Source organism: Calidris pugnax, unplaced genomic scaffold (assembly GCF_001431845.1).
Source record: "Calidris pugnax isolate Ruff unplaced genomic scaffold, ASM143184v1 scaffold24, whole genome shotgun sequence".
NCBI classification, from domain to species: Eukaryota; Metazoa; Chordata; class Aves; order Charadriiformes; family Scolopacidae; genus Calidris; species Calidris pugnax.
In genome coordinates this window covers 11,448,269-11,470,470 of record NW_015090922.1, presented here as the reverse complement: position 1 = coordinate 11,470,470, position 22,202 = coordinate 11,448,269, and the positions used below count along the sequence as shown (strand labels likewise).

General features: G+C 43.6%; 1 long non-coding RNA gene across 1 annotated transcript; it reads left to right on the top strand.

Moving 5' to 3' along the window:
* Nucleotides 1-9,077: 9,077 nt before the first annotated feature.
* LOC106892988 lies at nt 9,078-18,408 on the top strand. Its single transcript, XR_001412956.1, has 5 exons — nt 9,078-9,164; nt 13,546-13,663; nt 14,903-14,996; nt 16,366-16,481; nt 18,340-18,408. It is a non-coding gene; the product is annotated as an uncharacterized LOC106892988 (long non-coding RNA).
* The last annotated feature ends 3,794 nt before the right edge of the window (nt 18,409-22,202 follow it).

The window sequence follows — 22,202 nt, the reverse complement described above, 5'->3', positions numbered from 1 at the left end:
GAGGGGGGGAGGGGTAAGGGTAGGGGGCGAGAAGGGAAAGGGGGGGAGGACACCGGGGGTTGTGTCAAACGGGGGCGCTGGGACAAGCCGCCCGGGCGGGGACTGCCCCGGTTCGGCAGCGGCACCGGGACCGGTAACCGGATAGAACGTCATTTGCCCCCGTACCGCAGCGCGAGCGGGAGATTTGGTTAGAAGACGCCGTTATCAAAACTCGGTCTTTCCGTGAGAAACAGCCGATTTTTCCAAGCCCCGCTTGTAAAGATTTTTAACAGCTTAGCGAATCTCACAGATAAGGGGAATCTGGAAGATGCTCCCAGGACATCAGACCTTAATGGGCTTCTTCAGCGGCGGAGGGAGCTCCATTCTGCTCCCTGTGCGTATTATACTGCAGACAGGATTCGATATATACTCTATTTAATCTTGCTCTGTGACAGAGCTGTTTAAGTGTATACCATGCCTACATTCTTTGTATCAAGACCAAAAGGATGCATTGTTGAAAGAAAACTATTCAAAATCTTTCATCTGATAGAAACGATCCAGCAACTGTGAGGCAGCTACAGCACAATGGTTCTGTCTACATAATAGGTATCTCATAAAAATACAGCGTGTCATTGCAACAAAAAGTTAAAAGTCTTAAATGTATCCATCTTATGTATTGCATGAAGTCAATAATATTCTAACCTTGCCTGCACCCCGCCATTAAATGGTACACGGCACTTTAAAATCGAGGGCATTGTGATTGAAATCCCAGTCTCTAGCAGAGAAAGAGGGGAGCAAGGTAAGTTAAGCGAGGACCATTACGGATGTAATGACCTCAGGGTAAATATTCATTAGGAAGAGGAGATTCCTCTTCTAATACCCAGTCTATTTTCTTTGGAATGCAATAGCACGGAGCCTAATGTAGTAGCAAAACCCAAGATTTAAAAGGAGATTATTGCCAAGTGTGTTGAGTCGAGTTTGGGGGATTTTTTTCCAGACACTTTCCTCAAGTGGGACGCAAATGCCAAGAATAGTGTGGTGTGGTGTTTTTTTTTTTTTTTTTTTAAATCACCTTCTCATTTTATTCGGGCGGCTAGAGAAGCTTGTTCTTTGCTTAGCTCCGGTAGGAGAAAGCAGAGAACATTTAAGCAGCGCAGTTGGCAGCCCTGCCTCTCTCTCTTCCCCTGCTAGGTGCACTTAGCCGGCGGGAAGGGAGACCGCACACAACCCCGGGGACGGAGTTTGCCTCCTGAGCTGCACTTCTCTTTCTGAAGAACAGTAGCTCCGACCTCCAAACCCACCGAGACTGGCGCTTTAAAGTAGCTGCGAACAGCGCTCCCGTGTCTTAACAGGGTCACACAGAAGATTTGAGCCTTTTAATTTCCAAATACAAGGAATTACTCCCTCGGAGACCCGGGTGGTTGGTTTGTTGGGTTTTTTTTGTTGTTGGTTTGGTGTTTTGGTTGGTTTGGTTTTTTTTTAATAAGAGAAAAAGGGAAGCTGGGTACGATTCCCTTACGCACACAGAAAGAGAAGGGATAGGAGACAAGCCGAGCAGGGGCACATCTGGCTGTGGGAGCCCTCCCCGTGCTCCTGCCCGCTCCGCGGGATGGCGGTGGCGCTGCCGGGGGCTCCGGGGGTCGCCGCCGGCCCGGCCCGGCCCGCGTCCTCGCCCTGCGCGGCAGCCAAGGGGCGCGTCGCCTGGTGTGACCTTCAGGGAGCACATTTCAACTGCTAAACAGCGAGAAAAAAGTGCTTCCCTCGCTCGCAGGCGCCATATTAACGCCGGGAGCTGGGGCCGGGGCGGGCGGTTTGGCAGTTGGTCGAGTTTCACACAGTTGGTGATTCAAACCGGTCGAGCTCTCGACGGCTCCGTAAAAACAAAAAGCACTTTGGGGTTTTCCCCCTTCCCTCCCCCGTTTCCACTCCCCCCAGAGGGGATGCGCTTTGTAATATTGGTCCCTGCTTTGGGACCCTGCAGAGCATCCTCCCCCTCCTCGCCCGGTGATAGCCCCCCGTCGCTGGGGGCGATCCCCGGGGGCGCGGGATGCCACCGCGTCCCGGCCCAGGTTCCCTACGCTCACCTTGCCGGGGGGCCCCGTCAGCCCCGAGCAGCACCTGAGACCGCCCAGCTCCCCCCGACCCTTCTGCTTGCCCCGGCGGGGGTGGGGAGACGCCCCAAGCTCCCCTTTCTTCCCCCCGTTTGTGCTGAGGGGGCTGCGAGCAGCAAACAATAAATTGCCCCCCCATCTCCCCTCGTGTAAAATGATTTCCCAAGCAGGGGGTGCGCTGAGCTCCCCCAGCTCGCACTGGGACCTGCTGCTCACTCAACGGTGCTGGTTTGTCTTTTCTCATCGGGTTTTGTATTGATAACGTGAAAAACAACCAAAACCAACCCAACTTTTGCAGATGGGCAGAAGTGGAGGACCCAACACCGCGGTGGCTGCGGGGACACAGAGAAGTCGGACAGAGCCGCTCTTCCGCGGGGCCGGTGCAATCCTCGAGGTTCAAGCCCCCCCTCAGGATTTCGGAACAAAGGCAACCCACCCCAGCTCCGCCACGCACAAATCTCCATTGTAATCCTGATCTTTTCCTCTTTTTTTTTTTTTTTTTCTTTTCTTCCCTTTGCCCTGTTTCCCAGCTTGCCGATCCTGAAGGTCAGACGGAGGGGTCACGGCTCTGCGTCCCCTATAAATAGATTTTGATATTTAGACAGCTATTGCTACTCAATATTAACTTACAGGATAATGGCGAGAGATCCCGTATGCGCTGAACCTGTTATTCACGAGTGAGCAGCATCTGTCGAATACAATTCTCGTCTTTTCGCCCTGTTTGGCTGCAGCGCAAATCAATAGGGCGAAGGACGTCTTGAGGCTGGGGTGGGGACGCGGAGCAGGGCGGCTCTGCGGGGACACAGTTGCGAGTACAGCGCTCAAACTGTACAAAGGACTTCAGAAAGCTGAAGTCAAGAGCCAGGGAAGGCACCCACCGGGCTCCGGGAGAGCGGGGGACCCCTTCCAAGAGCGGCTGGGGGAAAGCTCCCAGCTCAGGGTTTGTTCTAAGTGTCTGGCACTTCACTTTAAAACACCATAAGTGCTGCTGAGGTGGAAGGGTTTATTCCAGGTTTCCCCTCCGCACATCCACAGCCCGAATTCCCCTGTTCCTGACTTTAAAAATCGTGGATTCCAGGTAGACCTCACCCGGGTACTCGGGGCTCACCACTAACCCTCTTGTTTACTCAAGGGAAGGCAAGGGCTTCAGCTGTGGGCAATAACTTGATGGAGCACTAGGAATTCCTGTTTCCATTTCACAGGGCATCCCCTCTTCCCTCAGACCCCAAATCTCCCTCTGCCTTCCGCCACCTGTAACGCAGAAAGGCTTTTTTATGCTCCTCAGCCGTCCTGGGTGCCGGCACTTTTTTATTTTTTGGCGCTGCGATTAAAATGAACTTCACGGCCGGGACTGCGCTGGAGGCTTTAGAGCAAACACCCCCGGTACCGCCGGGATGCACCGAGAGGCTGCAGCCAGCGCTTTGGTAGGTGGGGGACATCCCCCGTGTGCGACCCCGTGGGGTGGGTGTGGGGGCAGCCAAGCCCCCGCGGGACGGGGAGAGGAGCGAGGCCGGGCTGAAAGCATCACTTCTCCCTCGCTTTGCTGGCCCACGCGTGGGTCCTTGCGCCTTCTGCAAAGCAGAAACCCTGCGGCACCGGCCAGACCGCAGCTCGGGAAACGAGTTGTGATCTTCTGTAGCAGGACGGGAAAACGCTCACGCGTTTCCACCCGCTTACCTGGGCGTGGGGGGAGGAGGGGGGTCGTGAAAGGGACAGATTACTTCTTGCGTGTGAATTTAGTGGTTAAAGGAGGCAGCCTGGGGAAGGGGAGGGAAGAGAGAGGCGCTGGTTTGGCTTAATCAATAAAGCGTCTGAAAGAGTTGTCGAGATTTGATTCTCCCGTTCGCTCCTTTAACTCCCTCTTTACTGTTCATGCCTAACACCTGGCAGTTTCGGGGGGTGGTGTGCTCCTTATTTTAAGCGAAGGGATTATTGCCAAGGAAGAGGCACAAAAGAGGCAGTTTTAAGTCGCTTCTGCTCCCTAAAGCCTTGCAGTTCTTACACCCAGCCCAAGCACCAGCGAAACAAACTTTCTGTCAGAAGTTTCCTGATGCTCAGGAGGGACGAGCGCGTCTCGTTGCCCCCCCCGGGGACCCTCGGGCTTTGCTCCAGCGGGGAACGAAGCCACCGGAGGTGCCACCGGCGCCTCGCTGGCCCCGGCCGGGCGGTCCCCGCCACCCCGGGCAGCCGTGGGGACACCGGGCGGAGGGGTGACGGGTGGGAAGGGGGGGAGCAGGCGTCCGGCAGCCCTGGGCAGGGATTCCTGTGGGGCGGCCAGAGGCAACGGTGAGGTGCCCGTGGAGGGGAACGGGAGCGCTTGTGCCAAGAGGTCGACCGAAAGGATGAACGCGACTTTTCTGGGTGGCTCCGGAGGGTGCCGGGGGGTGCCAGGCGGTGCACAGGTCCCGGGGCAGCCCCTGCAGGGTGGCGGTCCGAGGGCTGCAGGGCGAAGAGCCCTGTGCTGCCCCCATCCCGGGGCTCTCTTTGACCCGATGTGCTGCTTAGGGCGAGCTGTGACGGAAGTTGTTCTCCTAAGTGAAATCGGAGTTTTTGCGAGGTGCAGTCCCCCATCCATTTTTAACCACGGTGATTACTAAATTAATAGCAGACCCTAAGACAGATGTCAAAACGTCTTGAAAATGTTTATCTGTGAATAATTAAGAAGGTGGTAAGACGCATTATCTGATTGTATAATGAAATATGTATGAGGAACAGCTGTTTGCAATAGTCACCTCCCGTTGTTTCATTAGCCTAGAGCCTCCTCTTTAAAGATGCGCTTCCCTGAAGTTGCCCATTCAGCGCCGGCCGCTTCCACCGGTGCCAGCGGCCGAGCTGAGCCCGCAGGAGCGGCGGCGGGGCAGAGGGACCCCGGCACTGTCCCTAGGCCAGGCCACGGGCTCTCCCCGTGGCATTTCTCACTGGTGGTTTGCTCCGAGGGCGGGAGGGAGGAAGGAGGTACGGGTGGGGTCCGAAGATATCTTGCCGGGCATCCTCAAGCTGAAGAGGATGCCGCGGGAGGAAGGTTCTTAGATGCTCACCTCGGAAGTGCAGCGAACAGCCATTTATTAAGATTTCATGCCGAGCAGCGACAGCCTCCTCGGCTGCTTCGTGTTGACATAAACTTCCAGACGTCGAGCATATGCTGTTGCGCAGCATTGTTTATGTGTGGTACCAGATGTTGCTTCGCATCCTATTGTCTGGAGACAATGTTTAGTTCAGGTTAAAATATCTTTACTTAAACTGCTCAGTTGGCCATTGTGTGAGCATTAGTGAAGTGTCATGGAGAGGTAATGGGAAGTCCGGAGAGGTTAGCTCTCCGAGCGTGGCCAGGAGGTCCCTGGTTCATGGTGGGGTTACAGCCACCACTGTCATCTTTTGTTTTTCCTCCTCAGAGAACCCTTGTCCTTCCTCTAAAAGGATGTGCCCCGCTCTCTTTCCCCTCGGAGCTTTCTCCACCGGTTTCATGAAACGGCCCGATGTTTGTTTTTCTAGTTCCCCTAAATCCCCCGAAAGAGGAAAGGAAAGCGCGTTTCTGCGTCACCGCCACCCCGGGCCGGGCCGGGCCGGTCCCCCACGCCCCTGCCCGGGGATGCTGGCGCCGGGGGGAAATCGGCCCCCACCGCAGAGTTCACGCCCCAACCGGAACGGCGGCTCCCTCCTCCCAAAATCCCGGCCGCCCCCGCCGCCGACCCGAACGAGCCCTCCGTGCCGGCCGGGCGGAGGGGGCGGCGGGCCGCACCTCGGCAGGGCGAGTCGTTCCGTGGCAGCCCCCACCCGCGGGAAGCGGCTCGCCTGGAGCCTTTTTCTTCCCTGTAACCCCGCAGCCCGGGCCAGCCGCGGCAGCTGACCTGCGGCCAGACTTTTGCTCTCTCTGGGAGAGAGAAGGGGAAAAAAAAAAAAAAAAAGCTATAGACTTTAATCGGATTTCTCCCCAAACACTTCTGGTATGTTGTTGTTATGCATCTATATGGAGATCATTATTTATAAATGAGCGAGTACGATCGGTCGCAAAGACTTTAAGAGCCCGGATTTGTGTCATTAAGTTGAGGGCGGGGTGGAGGGGCCGAGCTGGGGCCGGAGGTGCGGGCCGGGGGTGGCAGCTTGCCCGGGCGAGCGGGAGGTCACCTGCCGCTTCGCTTTCCCTCTCGCCACCCTGGCACCCCAGGCCAGACCCCACCTTTGGAGGCGAGGGAGGCCTCGGCCCCCGTGCCTGGTCCCTGCCGCCCCGTCGGACGCGCCCCCCGGCCCCTGCCCGGCCGGAGCAGCCGCCAACTCTGCCTCCTTCCCCCGCCGTCCCCCTTCCCGCAATGGAGGCGTCTTTCCCCGCAAACTGGGTGCTCCGCTACCAGCGGAGACGATGTGAGAACATTTCCAGCAGCAGCTGTTCCATAGGTGGAGATAAACCCTACCCCCTCTGCTCCCTGACATTTGTAAAGCCACTTCAGGATACAGTTAACATCTCTCTAAATGCCCGAATTAAACAAAAAAGCCACATTGTGTATTTCGGCTTTGAAAGCAGAGGTTTTGCAAGGCGATGCACTGTATAATGTAGATGTATTTGTGTTATTTCTAGCATTTTTGCTTGTGCGTAATCCCTTATGCCTTTTATTATAATCCTACACATTACAGTTAATCTGTAATGATACTGCTTCAGAGGGACCTGTTGCACACAGTGATGGTAATTTGTAACCTTAGCAACAGTTTTAAATACAGATTGTAACAATGATGTCAACTGTTTTTATTCACCATACCGTAAATGGGGTCTCAATATTATTGTGCCTGTAGAGGACAGAGTTTAAGAAACGTTTATGAGGTTCCACTTTACTTATTATAATGTGAGCTATCACTTTTTAGCTTGTCCTAAGTAAACATGATCATGGTTCTAAATAGTATAAAGATTTTCAAACTGCTGAGGACTCTGTAAACTTTAATTTTCTGAATGAGGGGGATATTATTATGAATTAGGGTTATCAAGATCCAAGTACCCTTACCGAGAACATTTTAGTCTTCCAGAGAAATATCTCAGAATAAGCACTACTTAGAAACCCTAATGAATAATGCTAACACTGACTCTACCATTAGCCTTTTGCACAAGCTCTCCCCTCTATTAAAGCTTACAGAAAACGCTCACAAGCTGAAAGCAAAATTAAATGTAATTGCTTTTATTTACCTATTGCTTTTATATCATTAAAATATTTTTAGTTACATTTATTAAACAGCATCCACTTCAATTATTACCTGCCATATCTATTAATCCATTTTTGTGTATTAACTACACCACCATTAGCTATTAAAATATGCATATATTCACACATATATATTACATATATTGTCTTTGCCAAGATAAGTTTCAGTTCTCATTAACAAAAATATTCTGGTGGAAGATTCTGCGAAGCATGTTTTTCATGCACGCTTATTAATAATCACAGTTGTCAAGAATTAGATATGCACAGATTGCAAATGAAAATAAAATATTAGATGCAAAATGAAATATACAGTAGAATTGAAGCATAACTATTTTTCCTCCTTAAAATAAAAAATTTACAGAGTGAAAAACTGAGCTATTAAGCTTACTTAAAAGATGGCTTTGTTGGTTTAATTATACTGTAGTTATTTTATAAATATGTTTCAAAGGAAGCTTGCCATATTGAATGTCAATGAAGCCTGTAAAGAAAAGACTTACAAAAGCTAATGCATACCAAATACCAAATTTTAGTCATTAGCATTCCTATTTATTACAAACTAAAGGAACCTATTAACAGACAAGAATTTCTATTTAGCTAGCATTACAATGTTTAGCCATTAAAATAAAAAAGGACAAAAAATGATCCCCCCCCCGGCCCTGAACTATACATTCTTTTTCCTCAGAAAGACACACATATCAAAAACCCCTGATAACAGAAACTATGATTCTTTATTACTGCTGGCTGTACCAAACCAAACCCTGTGTTGCTTTATTTAAGCAAAACTTCTGCTCTTTCCAAAGGACAAGATCTGTCTGATTAAGAGCTTCAGATACTTTGCACGTACCTTAACAGCTGCCTTTGGGGGACACTCAGTTATGGGGAAGCGTGGGTTGGCTTTGGGCTGGTGCAGGCCTACAGGATCAAGCCTGGAGGCTGCCAGGCCTGATGCCACGTCAGTGGGCACTTTCCTATGGCAGTCAGTAGTTTAGATCAGGTCTGGGGTGTGGAGAGCAGCTTTCATGCTTAGGCCGGAGGAAGGAAGGACCAAACCATTCATTAGGTTAGGCAGGCTGCTAACCAGAAGTTTCTTTTCAGTGCTTGTCACAGAATCAGCATATTTATTCATGTGCTGCCTATTTGTTCAAGAATTCCTTTAAAACCTCTCAGCCGAGCATTTCTACTCTTCAAATATCCTTTAAGAAACTAAACTTTTGTTTCTTTTGAAGACGAGTATGTGCATACGTTACACACAGCTCAGAGTTTCTAAAAAAATGTTAAACGTATAACAAGTATTCAATTTCACATATAAAAGGTAAATAAGATTGCTTGCGTTTATTTCCCTGAACCGCACGCTCTTAAGTAAAGGAGAAGCTTTTGGGGACACTCATATTTGTGACGAGGTAACAAACTGATAGATCTTTTCCCCTTTGTTGCATCCGACACGGTCCTCACCTTCTCAGCTTGTGAGCATCGCTCCTTGAGATTCTGTTGTGTCTATTCAAATTGACAGAGAAATTCAAAACAAGACCAAGGCAGCAGCACAACTGCTACAGAGCTTCTGGATGACGGATGCTGTCAAATGCCTGTTTTGCCTCAAAGATTACTTCAGTTTTCAAAGAATCAGGGGGAGGGGGGTGGGGAGCGGTTGAGGAAAGTTCATGCAGTGCTGAGCACAACCCATCGGTTTAATCTTTGTTTTCTGTTCTTCATTGTTCATTTCTAAAACAGGCTTTACATTTAATTTAATAAAAGGTTCAGTTTGACTAATAAGGATCACTTTTGATTTTGATTTTGCAAGAACAGAGTGAAGACTCGTACAAAGAAAATTCACTGTGTAAACATCCTGCCCAAGAAAGGAAGGTTCGCCCTTACTCCATCTACAGGATCTGTAAGTACAAGAAATTTGTTCTCTTCAAAGATTTAAACTGCCAGGCTTTAGGATGCCACTGTAGGACTGGTTGTTTATAGCTTTTACATGGACATATGGTAGGAAGTTTAACCAAAATGGTTCTACAATCAGTGTATCTTAGCATGTATGAAATATTTTGAATAAAGGAGTTCTTGTATGACCCCATTTATTCGATCCATGTTGCTGCTTTTCACTAATGAAAACAAAACTGATCTGAAATTTGCATGAGTGTGGTGCCTGGGAATAACAGTCTCATGAAATCAAAATGACGCAGGCTGTCTCTGATTTTGCTAAGATACATTAGAATTTGGGAGGAAGAATCTCATGGAAAATTAAATACAATAGCAGTCAGAGTTTCTGAAATTTTAAGAACCCCTGCTTTTCCTCGGAGATATTTTCTGAGTCAAAAATCTTCACTTCTGTTTATTATCAATAAAGAATACTGCTTCAAGAGGCTGTAAGCAGACAGGCCAGATTAAAATAAGCCTGAAGGAATCTTGATGTTGTCTCTCAAGTACTGTAACTTTTGCAAGGAGAGCTTTTTCCAGGTCAGCGTATCTATAAACCAAAATGGAGCTGATCCACAGATCTACAAATCAGATGCTCCTGGAAAGATAGGAGATATCTTGCAGGGCTTTCACTTATACTTAGATGGCATGCTAGATAGCTACCATTAGAGGTTTTTCAGCAGAAAAGCTGTCATTTCTAACATTTCTGCCTACCAAACCCAAACTGATTTAACTCTAAGCCCTGTTGCTAGAGCAGCAAATATATTTAAAGGAGAAATGGTAATAACGCAATAGTTCCAATAACGAAGTTCAGACAGAAAAAAAGAGCAATCTCATGGAAGAAAAAGCAGCGTGATGAATCACTCCTTTGTTCAAACTGTCCCTTTAATACAAAGCAGAATACAAGCGTTTGAACAAAAATGTGTAAATCATTGGATTCTCAGCAATGCTCTCTCTTTTTCGTTTTAAACCATCCATAGTCTTTTGTAGCCGTATACAGTATGTGACAGAGCAATTTGGAAAAGATTCATCTATCAAGTTTAACAACTTTCTGGTCTAACTTCAGAGAGGTTTATTGCTTATTCATGTGGAAGGGAGTACACCCAACTTGTTTTGCCTGGTTTTGCTACTTTTGCTGGTCTGCAAGGCTGTTCTGGTAGCTGCAAATGGCTTCTCAGGTGACATTTGCTGACATTCAGTGGTGTATATTTATCAGTATTCTTCACATCACTTCTATACACGTAATCTATTTTATTTTGTTCTTCATAGCAACCTCCTTTTCACTGTCCATGCCCTGAAAATGATAAATGGCAAAGTGGCATATTTCCCTAGCTGCACTAAAATGTCACTGTGAAAAATCTTTAATGGACTAAGTGTAGCTTTTCAGGTTATAACTTGTCAAGTTACGGAGAAATTCTAGAGTTTCTCCTTAATCCACCATTCTTTGGAACCACACCACTGCAGACAGAGACTAATTATAAGTTACACCAGTCAGAGCAGGACAAAAATAAATGAAGTAGAAACCATTCGATCAAGACTCATTTTATATTTGCTTTCTGTCCTTGTGCTGTATTACCTGATTTCCTCTATTTAGGCTAATGCTGAATGTGCCTTAATGTTTACATAAGAATATGCATGTATGCTGAGATATGTGTTATTTTAAAGACTTTGCTTATCGCTGTAACACTGAATATATTTATACTACTTCTACATCTAGGGGTGCCAAGAGCCCTCCATACTGACCAAAGTAACAATACACAGTAAAATCTGGTGGTACTCAGATATTATTCAAATGAACACTAACTGAGAAGGGATGAGCGAGAGGAAATAGTGTTACTACCTTTTTTTAGATTGGGCACAAAATAGGGTAAGAATGACAGATTTAGACTTTAAGGCAGCTGCAGAAATAAAACTTACCTTCCCTGGACTCCGGGGTCTAGGAGAATATCCTGGTTTCCGATTTCTGTTCCTTTTTTTTGGTAGTCCCCAATCATCATTTTGGACATAATGCCCACAAAATGTATGGGTAAGAGAAGTTTTAGAGAACATTCACCCCAAATCTGACTGCAGATCGTACTTTGCAGTGACTTTTCCTTAGTTTTCTCTGGCTTTGCAGAGGGGTCCTTTACTACTTTTACTGCTTTTAAGACGCTCTCACCTTACTAAGGGGAGTGTAAATTCAGCTGCTGACTGGGATCAGAACATGACTCTGAGATTTTTAGCTTGTAATGTCCTTGTGCTGCACCAGCCATCGGAAAGGTAGCTGTCTCCACAGGCGTGAGGTCAGCACAACTTGCACTTTACTTTTCTTCAGAGACACAGGCTGAGAGCTCGCTGGGTCGCTTACATCAGCATTGAGCCTTCATGCAGAAGTTGCCAGTCTTCCATCTATTTTATAGCATGACATTGCAAGGACTTCAGAGTTGCTCATCTATTTATTTGGTTTGACTGTTTACAGCCTTTCAAATACGACCGTTTTCTGAGTGCCCAAATGCCACAGGGGATAGTTTGGTTTTGTGAAAAGACAGTGAAAAAATGGAAATGAAGAAGCTTCCCTAAAGGCTTATTTATAAGATATACTGCTGCTGGTGGCTTGTTTCCCGTGGAGGACATAAATTATCCTAGAGTTTGAGACATATGAAGATACAGCCCCTGCTCTTTGCTAGCACCAAAAGGAGGGATGTAGTCAAAGATCGACAGCCCAAGTTGTACGTAGAGATTATCAACTGCTTCACATGCAGCACATTTAACATCACTGCGACCAACCTGGGTATTGTATTATTAGGCTTTTTATCATCCTTTTTATTCTTGTAGGTATATACAATTATTCACTTGAAAAACAAAACACTGAAATAAAAACAGCACACTTTTTTCCTGATGGAGTGGTCTACTTGATACTAAAATTCAAGTATTTCTTTCTAAAAGATATTTTAGAAAGGGCTACTGTAGAAAGTTACAGTAGGAAAAGAAAGATTCAGTCTGGCTTTTTCAAGAGCACTTGGCTGGTGCCTAATTTTTACTCCATTTTGGTGGGAATGGAGCTAAGGCATCCCCACCGTCCAGAGCAGTTTCACACAGATGCACGGGTAGATTTCCTGGTCAACATTTAAGGATGTTGCAGCCCTTCTCCTGCTCACTAGAGCACAGGCTAAACTGTGGCCTGGTCTCTGCTCTGGCCCCTTCACACATTATAGGGTGTGTAGGTGCAATCATCTCTGTGTAAATCCCTTTGTGGCTCTGGGCCTGAGTGTTTTTTGAAAATCCCACCCACATGGGACACCCATAGGTCAAATGAAAAATTGCATAAGCTATTAACTAAAGCTATAGCTTATAAAAAGTTACCCACAAGAAAGGTACACGGGTTAGTGCTGCTCCAGGGCATCATTAAATCACACTCCAGCAAGTTATAAAGTTATCTTTGGAGAGTAATCATACCGAGTTGTCAGCCCTATAAGGATAGATTTATGTGTCTCTGACATGTCAGTTGTTGTCTTTGCCACTTCATTGCTGCTATGATATTTCAGCAGGAGGTAACCACTGCTATTCCCCTGCCTGAAAATCCACAGAACTTTCCTCTGTAAACGTTTCTTACCCCGGGTATTTCCCCATCACAGAGCTTCATCTCTGAATATGTATATGTGTTTGCTTAACTCTTGCTCACAGGTCAGTGCTTGTTTATCTCAAATTTTTCTCTTTTTAATCTCAATTTATGTAGCAGAAGGTTCATGGGCAAACCTTTTGCCCACAAAAGACTCCATATTTCATTGGGTTTTTACTAGCCATATCATTTAAAAGGAGGGGGTTCTCTTTTTTTTTTTTTTTTTTTTTCCCTTATTACATTCAGCTTGCTTTATTTAACACTTGCCCTGTCCCCAAGTTTTAAGTGTTTACACAAATGCAGTTTGATTTGGTGAAGTGTGGCAGCCCTTTAGTCTTTTGAGTCAGCTCACTAGGGGGAAAGCCTCAACAGATCCCTGCCTCAAAGCTGGGGTTCGCTTTGGGGCCCTGTCATAGTCACATAAAGAGGCATGCAGTAGACTGAAAATTTAAGCTTTCTGCAGTACTTGTAGCCTTGTACTCTAAATAGATTATTTTGTATTTAAACTTAAAGATCAATGTAATGTCTTTACCCTAATTTTTAAAAAGGGGGGGTTTTTTTTTTTTTTTTTTTTTTTTTTCCCCTGAGGAAGTAATACAAGTTATCATCCTGCACTGGAAAAATTACTGTCTTCATTGAGGAGCTTAATCTAGTGAGTTTGTTAGTAATCTCTACTGTTGTTGCAATATTTTTGTTGAGATTTCTTCCAGGATTTGACTAATTTCTCCATATATTCTGGAATATGGTTTTGCAGGTTGGAAAAATGATTTGTTCTGGCTGAGTCTACAGTGAACAATTAGAGAATGGAAACTCACGGAGTGAGCTTAAGCAAAATCGGCACCCAGAGAAAGAGGTCTTATTTTTCCTGAAAGGTAAGCACAGTGGCAGTGCCGATGCCAGGCAGCAGGCTGTCTGCTCATTTCAGTTACACCAGAGCCTGAACCCCCACCCCAGGTTCACAGCCTTGTGCACAGAATTGGCGTTTGGTAGACAGAAGCTAGAGAGAGAATAGCATGTGATCCAGTATAAATCTTTAACCTAAGTGATATGATACTTCTGATAGTCTCAACTTTTGTACAAAATGCCCCCTGGAGACACGTTTACAGAGCTGCCATTTCAGCAAACGATATTTTCATATTCTTTGGAGATGCCACGTAGGTGATGCAATCATACTCAGCTGCAAAGTGACAATGTAAATTGAATATGACTCAGCTGCTCTTTGGGTTAGAAACACAGGCTGTTTTAGACTGGCAGTCAATAAGAGAAGTTGAAGTGGGGCTAGGAAGGGGAGAAAATAGATTTTCCCTTCACCACTGTCATTCTGGTATTGCTGTAGGGTCCTAAACAATTAGCACTTTATGCTGGTGTATAGTGGAGATCTTGCTTCGTAACAATGAATATTTTTTTATAAAAAAATCCTCTTTCTAAATTGTTTCTCTCTTCAGAGTGTTCCACCAGAATTAATACTCAGAAGGTACTAAGGAAATGTTCTAAAATCCTGTAATTGTATCACTTTTGGAAATTCCTGCTTATTTCCTTTCTCTCATTTATGGCACACGAAAACTTACTGAAGCCTCTAAATCCATGCTTTAATTTCATGTTGTCTCCACCGAACTCTGTTACTATTCCCTTTTGTTTACCGATCTGATTATTCCCTTTGCCCATACATGCCTACTGCCACCTCCTTCCTCGTGCTGGGGACAACTTGTTTTTGTTAATTACCAGAAAGCTTTATATTTCTCTTTGGAATGATTTTTGAAAATAACTTCTCTTTTCATCATTAACTCTCCTGAGTTAATGGTCATGAGTTATTCTGAAGTTGTCTGTCTCCTTTAGACTGTAAATATTTTACAAGATAGAATATGTCTGATCTCCCTGTTAACAGTCTGCAGGGTTCAGAGCAGAACTCAGTAAGATCAAGTAAATCCACCCATGAAATTTTGCAGGATTGTGTTGGTCCTCCAGTTCTCTCCTGTAGCAAACCCAAGTGCTTTTAGAAGGCTTGTTTTTATATGAACAAATATATATAACAATGAAAAAGATATACAGCATGTGATCTCCCCATACATACTCAGGCTCAAATTCCTGACCTGCTGTCTCTTTAACTACAGATGACTGCGCCAGTTCACCCACAGCCTGATAGTTATCCCAGGGCAAGGTGCACTCCACAGCTCCAGCTACAGATCATCTACTTCCTATAACAAGGTATTCTTCAGAGTCATTATTTCAATTTGCATCCTCATGTATTGGGTGAGCATCCCCACAACTGCACTGCAGAACTGCACTTTCTAATGAAAATTAATTTCATTGAAAAATTCCCAATCAGCTCTCATTTGGAAGCCCCAGCTGAGCTCCCACTGTGAGACATATATTGTAAGAGACAGATCTTGCTGTGAAGGGCTGGGAGGTTGGAGAGATGAAGGGTGAGAAGAAAAGCACAATGGCAAGGTGAAATGACTTCCTCAGGATCACACAATGGGTCAGTGGCAGTTTCGGGTCTTCCTAGTGCCAGCCACAACCCAGGCTACCTCTCGCATCCTGAGCTTGCGGACAGGCTCTGCTTTCCCCTGGCCATCTTTTCATTAACTAGATTCTTCCTGCATGTGGGGTAATGCATGGGTGCACAAGTTCAGCAGTTCTGAACCTTACTGCTTATGAGGCATCATGTACGGATATGACCATCAGAAATTCTGAGGTAACAGATAGCAAGGATGTCAGGGTAAAATGCTAAAATGGATGATCCTGGTGGGCCAGAGCAGGCAAGGGGACAAGGAAAATCAAGTATTTTTCAAACTAAAGTGTGTCAGCTGCTCTGAGCAAGGTAAAAAATATCATTCATATTTCACAGTTCAGAAAATCTGGCATAAATTGGTTCACCTGAAGCTGTACAGGTTGTTAAGCCAATATCACGGTTAGAATGTGATGCCTTTCTTAAAATTAAACTTTTCCCTTCAGAAGCTTCCCTATGTCCCTAAGATTCTGACAATGCTAAGAACTTTTTTTCCTTCTGGTCTTATACTGATTAATAGGAACAGATTAGAGACAACTTGTTGTATTTTATAAATAGTGTAACAATGTATTTTGTATGTTTTTCCCAAGAGCTTTCTGAAACTAAAATTTCTCTTTGAGGACAGCTGGTCCATGCCCCTGAGGAAAAAAATGCTTATGGCAAGGCTGAGGTTAATGATTTTAGTTTTCAGTTTTTTGTGGGAATATTATTTTGTTTCTGCAGAAATCTCTGTCTCTCCACTGTTTCAAAAAAGCAAAATTCCTGATATAAGGCTTTACATTTTATTACCCCAAAATGCATTTAATTTTGTTTGACTAGATCATGTTGGTATGTTAATAAAATAATTGTTATTCCAAACATGCTTGGTGAACTTGAATAGCAAAGTGAAGTTTATATATTTAATCAAATCTATTCAGTAATTCTAGTGGAAGATGCAGAAGTGTTTTCTATCAATATTTCCTTGACTTTTGAAATGAATATACATTGCCCAAGTTCTCATGCTTGTGGATCTATTCTCTATCCATATCCAAGCAATTGAACTTCTTTGTATGAATGTTTTCAAAGGTTGAAATGGAGAAACCCCACGAAGTCATATGGACAACTCTTGTTGGAAATGCTTTTGCAGATATCTGATCAAGGGGAGGAAAAGTCTCACAGCTTTTCAAGCCACAAGTTGTAAGGTGGGTCATAACACCAGTTGTAATTTCCAGAACCATGTAGTATTATTTCAGGAATATTTGGATGTATTTTAAAAAGGCTGCCATTTCTCATTTTTGCTGCTTATGTAACATTTCATCCTTCCTTCTGCATGAGATCATGACTTAAAGCTTGTCTAGTTCACAGAATCATAGAATGGTTTGGGTTGGAAGGTACCTTAAAGATCATTGAGTTCCAGCCCCTCTGCCCTGGCCAGGGACACCCCCCCCCACTAGAGCAGGTTGCTCAAAGCCCCATCCAGCCTGGCCTTGAACATCTCCAGGGATGGGGCATCCACAACTTCTCTGGGCAACCAGTTCCAGTGTCTCACACCCTCACAGGAACAGAGTATGGTTTTATTGCTGCTAATAGTTGAAAAAGAAGAAGAAAAGAAAACATTAAGTCACCCAAGAGTCACAGTGTTGTTATATTTCCTCAGATTATTTCAGTTGGAAATCTCCTTTGAGATAAGACATTCTTGGTGTGGCTCCTGTTAGGATATTATAGAAATAAGGATATGATGATTTTATTGTTAACAAACCTCCTTTGAAAAATATAATCCAAGATTTGCACCATATTTAAAAATAGCTGTAGAACTACTGATGGAAGAATGCTATTCTTGCTATGAGATAATGAGCATCAAATAAGCTTATTTAATATGGAAATTTGCCTTTCCCAATATATTTATTTTTAAACTCTAGAGTGTATTTGGAATATTTTTTGTAGCTTCTCTGCTCTGAAAACTCCATGGGCAAATTTACATGGTTGTATTTTTTTCAGTGAAAAGTGGCAGCTGAATAACATCTTTCAACCAAGCAGCAAAGCAACAGGATAGAGGCAGAGCAGGTAGTCCTTGTACTGTAAATCCACACCAATTCAACTAAGACCAAGCAGTTGTTAATACTAAATTCACACTAGTGTAGCTGAGAGTGGAAAAGGAACTTTCCTTTTGAACTCTCTGGAGTCTGAACTGAAAAAAAAAAAAGTAGCGGGGTTTAACCTTTAAACTTTTCACTGACCTTTAACAGTTCTTTGGATTATATCTGCCCTTGCTAATCTGAAGCCACCTGCAAACATAACTGGCATTCCTGTTTTTTTCAAGTATACCTCACACACATTATAGAATGGGTTAACAATTCAAACGTTTGGCTCCTGTTCATTACGTCTTTATCATCCTTTAAAGTGATGTTCACCTTTGCAAACAAGTGTTTCTAATTAGCAGCAACACAAGCAATGCTTTGTGTCAAAGTACATTACTGAGGTGACGGGCAGATGTAGATCCTAGATCTAAACTCTTGGAGGTGCAAACCTAGGCATTGATCAAGACACTACATTTTGCCTGAATTAATGTAGAGCTCTATGAGGACCAGATATTTTGATACCACTTTCCAGCAGGTGTGGGTAGAAAGTCTTCCACCAACACCTAATCAGACCATTATTTTTCTTCTTCAGTTTTGCTTGCTTTCATGCTATTGACATCACTGTTTTGCATGCACTTTTTCCTCACATATCTCCACTTTTGTCTGTTAACTCCAAACTACAACTGCAAAATGAAACAATATTTTTTCTTGGACATTTCACTGCTCTCATACTTGAAAGAGTTTAATTAACACTAGAAACGTCTATTGCTTGGTATAAATAACATAGTCTAAAATTGACAATTGGCATTTCCTGTTTTAGTTCACACAGTGATTGCAATATGTTTAGCCATCCACATGGACATTTATCTTCTAAGTATGTCTGTCCTCAGTGGAAAAATGTCATAGGCGGAGTACAAATTTATGAGAGGATGTATATGTTTAAGAACTAACTGCGATACTGTACTCTATATTCATAATTTAGATCAAGAATTTTCCTGCTGGAATGTGACAGCGACACAGAGACAGTCATGCACGATCCCTTACATCCAAGCTACTCTTCAGGTACAGAAATACTGAGCTTAGAAATAGCCAAAATTTAAAAAAACCCAATATTTTGCATTGAAATATGAAATTCTGAAAATTACTGATACAACCTAATGCAGCAGAAGCTCTCGGGGTGCGTCAGTGTGAGGAGCACTGCTCTAGCTTTAGAAAATGAAATGTCTGGGATTTGTTTCACTGCATAGTTTTCCCAGGACTTGATATTGTAAAGACAATGATTCTCATAGGCTTTTACAGAAATAGAGAGTTCATAAGCAGATAGCAGACACAAGGTCTTGTGATTTAGCTGGTGAAAAGCATTTGTATTTTATGTTAGATATTTATTTATTTAACAACTTGGAAAGTGCTATACAATATTTTTAACATCTCCTCATCTCCTGCTGTTACATTTTGGAGAATTATTAAATTTCTGGAGAAGGGTCAGCTCTGTAAAAGTTGTCAGCTTTTAAGACAGGGTATTCAGTGAATAAATGAATTATTGAGCTGAAGTCCTTTATTGAGTATTCCTATGGCACTGCTTTAGTTAAGTATCAAGAACATAAGCGTTTAACAACATTACTTTAAATTCAAAGTGCCTTGAAAGGACTGAGAATGAATTTGCAAATGTAATCAAGAATAAAACATGTGCCTTGGATTACATGTCACTTTTTGGGATGTTTTGACATAACACATTTAGAAAATACTTTCCTGTGACTGAAATGATTAAAATAGATTTCAGTTATCTATGATTTAAAACAGTGTCAGTCCAGTTCTTGGTTAATTTGTTCTCTGCATCACAGTAAGCACCAGCTGACATGTTCACTTGTATATCAGCGTGGAGGCCAACTGCTTAAGGCTAAAGTGCTATTGTGTTACTTGTGCGAGTAATCCTATTAGCAGCAAGAGAATATAGGCATGGATAAATTGTAGAATGGTCAGAAGTGAGAGAACAACCTAACTTCCTTCTCATTTCTGAAGACGATTTGTGCAGCTATTTTAGACAGACCTCTTGTGTGATGGTACCAACATCTTCAAAGCCTCCACCCTCTTATCTTCTCTTAGAGGTACCAAAATTATACCAGCTTTTCAATATGTATTCAGACAGGCACACTTGGAAAAGGACTGGGTACATACTCAAATCCATTTGGTAATCTTTCCTTTTCATTTCCAGAATGCTGGAACCAAAATAACAAATATAATGATACAGAGGATGCTACATGTCTTGGTACCTACGAGTAAAAAAGTACTTATTCAGGAAATTTAATACAAATTAGTACCACAGGGTACTGTTCCCAGAGAGCTACCGTGTCCATAATGGAAAATACACACCAGAAATTTAGTATTAAATCTACAAAAATTAATTTTATTAAATTTATAGTCAAATTAATTACTACTTTCAGTATTAAATGTTAGTATTAAGTGCAGTGTTAAAGTAAAAAAAAAATAATAAAAAAAATTAATCCAAGTAGACAAATCCTACCAGTGAGTTATGCTCAAATTTGCTACTGATGTTTGTGAAACTTGCAGGTATCCGAGAACGGCAGTGTTGAGTTTACTAATGAAATGCCACACTTAAGCTTATCCAGCAGGGCAGGTAAGAGTGCCTGTTAGCAGTAACTGTCTCAGAACAGCACGGCTACTCCACTGATCAAATCACCTGCAGATGCATCTAGGCCACGCAAATACCAGAAACAAAAAAAGTATCATTACTTTTTGTATTCTTAGTGCATGATGGGAAAATTGCAAAGGGGTAGAGATAGACCATCCATCAGAAACATGTTGTTTCATGCTCTGTGACACATTTGATGTAACAGGAATGGGACAGAGAGAAGGAATTTCGTTGTTGTGGTTATGAAATTCAGAACCTGGTTATATAGCCTGATGATGACATGGACCTCTGTTGTCACTTGGCAGTGATTATCTATTCACCTTCTTAATTAATAATTATGGCTGGGTTAATATTACATGAAGTTGCACCCTATCTGAAAAAAAAAGGAGTGCTGACATGTCAAGGATTCAGCTAAAAGGTGTTTTGATTTCTCCTCTCTCCTTAGCGCTGGATCTCACTGCTAATCTGTTATCGTTTTAGTTTCATCAGATGAAAGACTAAGTTGGCCAAAGGCAGGTTCTCCTTCCCACGGCTTCCTGGGGCTGGTATCAGCTGCACAAGGTGACTGAGAAGAGGTAAGGTAAGGTTAGAAAGGCACTGAGGCAAACAAAGCACCAGCTAACCATTACCCATCACTGCTGCTCAAACCCTCCTGCTTTCCATGGACTGTTCCCACATTTGCTGGGGGATTAAGAGCAAGAGCTGGCCATTGGTTAAGGCACTTATGGGGCACATGCATTTGAAAGCTTCATGTGGGAAAAGAAACTATAGCCCGGTCACTCCTACCCCCGGGGAAAAGGCACTGACAGGCAGATGGGTACGCTGGGGCAAAGAGCGCCATCACCAAATCTTGTCAGAAAGCAAACCTTTTTGTCAGAAAAAACCTTTCAGCACTTTTATGTTGGCCCTGGTCTGAGAAGTGTGGTCTGTGTGTAATGTTCTGGTGGCAGCCCCTCGGATGAGTCAGACATAGCCCTGTCCTCTGCGTGGGTCACGGTGGGAGGGAGGTGTGGGGAAGGAAGAGAGCTGCCCTGCTCTGGCAAGCAGGTGGTCTTCTTGATCTTCTCGATCTGCGCCGCAGCACCTGGGAATATTAAGGTTGAAAATTGAGGAGCTTCAACCTGCTTAAGTCTCTGGTGCACCTATGGCTTTATGCCCACTTCTGCAGAGATGAAGAACATAAGATTTGCTGCTCAAAAGACAGAAAACAATAATGTTGAGGTTTGGTAGCCAGTTCCTGTCTCCTCCTACGCTCCCCTAAAGAAGAATAAAAAAAAGAGAAAGCAAGCAGAAGTCCCACAATTTAACATTGCTATAAGACTTGACTTCATCCACTTAGAAACATTAAAAACCAAGTACATTCCAGGAAAACGGTTTCAGGAGACAGCATTCAATACATAAAAAACTACACAAGTAAACTTCAAACATGAAAGTACCAGATCTTAAAGCTTGGAATTTAAAACTGCAAAGTGCACAGAAATAAAACCCTTACGGAGACGCTGAAATGTCTAATTCATTATTATTTCAGAAAAGATTAAAAAATAATTTCTTAACATTAAAGTGCAATCAAGCACTGAAGAAATTATTTAAACTTTCCATAGGAAAAAAACACACTCTAAAATGCTGCAAGGGTATTGATGGCTATTAAATATTTACTTTTCTCTCTAGCTCACACTAGAAAGAGTAATTTGTATTTGGCAGAAACTGGCTGCAATTACATTAGTCAATCCAAAAGCCCAACTTGCTCATACAAAATGCAAACAAATTAGTTAAAATGGTCTAATTAGCAGACTGTAAAAATGCAAAGCAAGGCTGGCATAAAAATGTGTGCTAGACAAGTATACTTTTACAAAATAAACAGAAAGGCAAATATGAAATAGTCTAATAAATATTAAATAAGGACTGTAATGTAAAACTGAATATTTAGGAATTGCATACTTTAAAGAAAAGTTTCTATGGACTGTTAAACATTTTCTTGCAACCCACATTAGGTCATGAAAACATAATTGATACCGTAGCTGAAGTTCTACTGGGATTTCAGTTCAGTGTTGTGGAGCTGTGTGATGCCAGGTTATATATACATTTTGTGTGTATATGTACACAAATACAACTCCCAGTGAAGTTAATTTGAGTGCAAAGTACCTTTGGAGAACGCAAAGAATATAGGAAGTGGCCTACGGAAGGAAGGTCAAGCC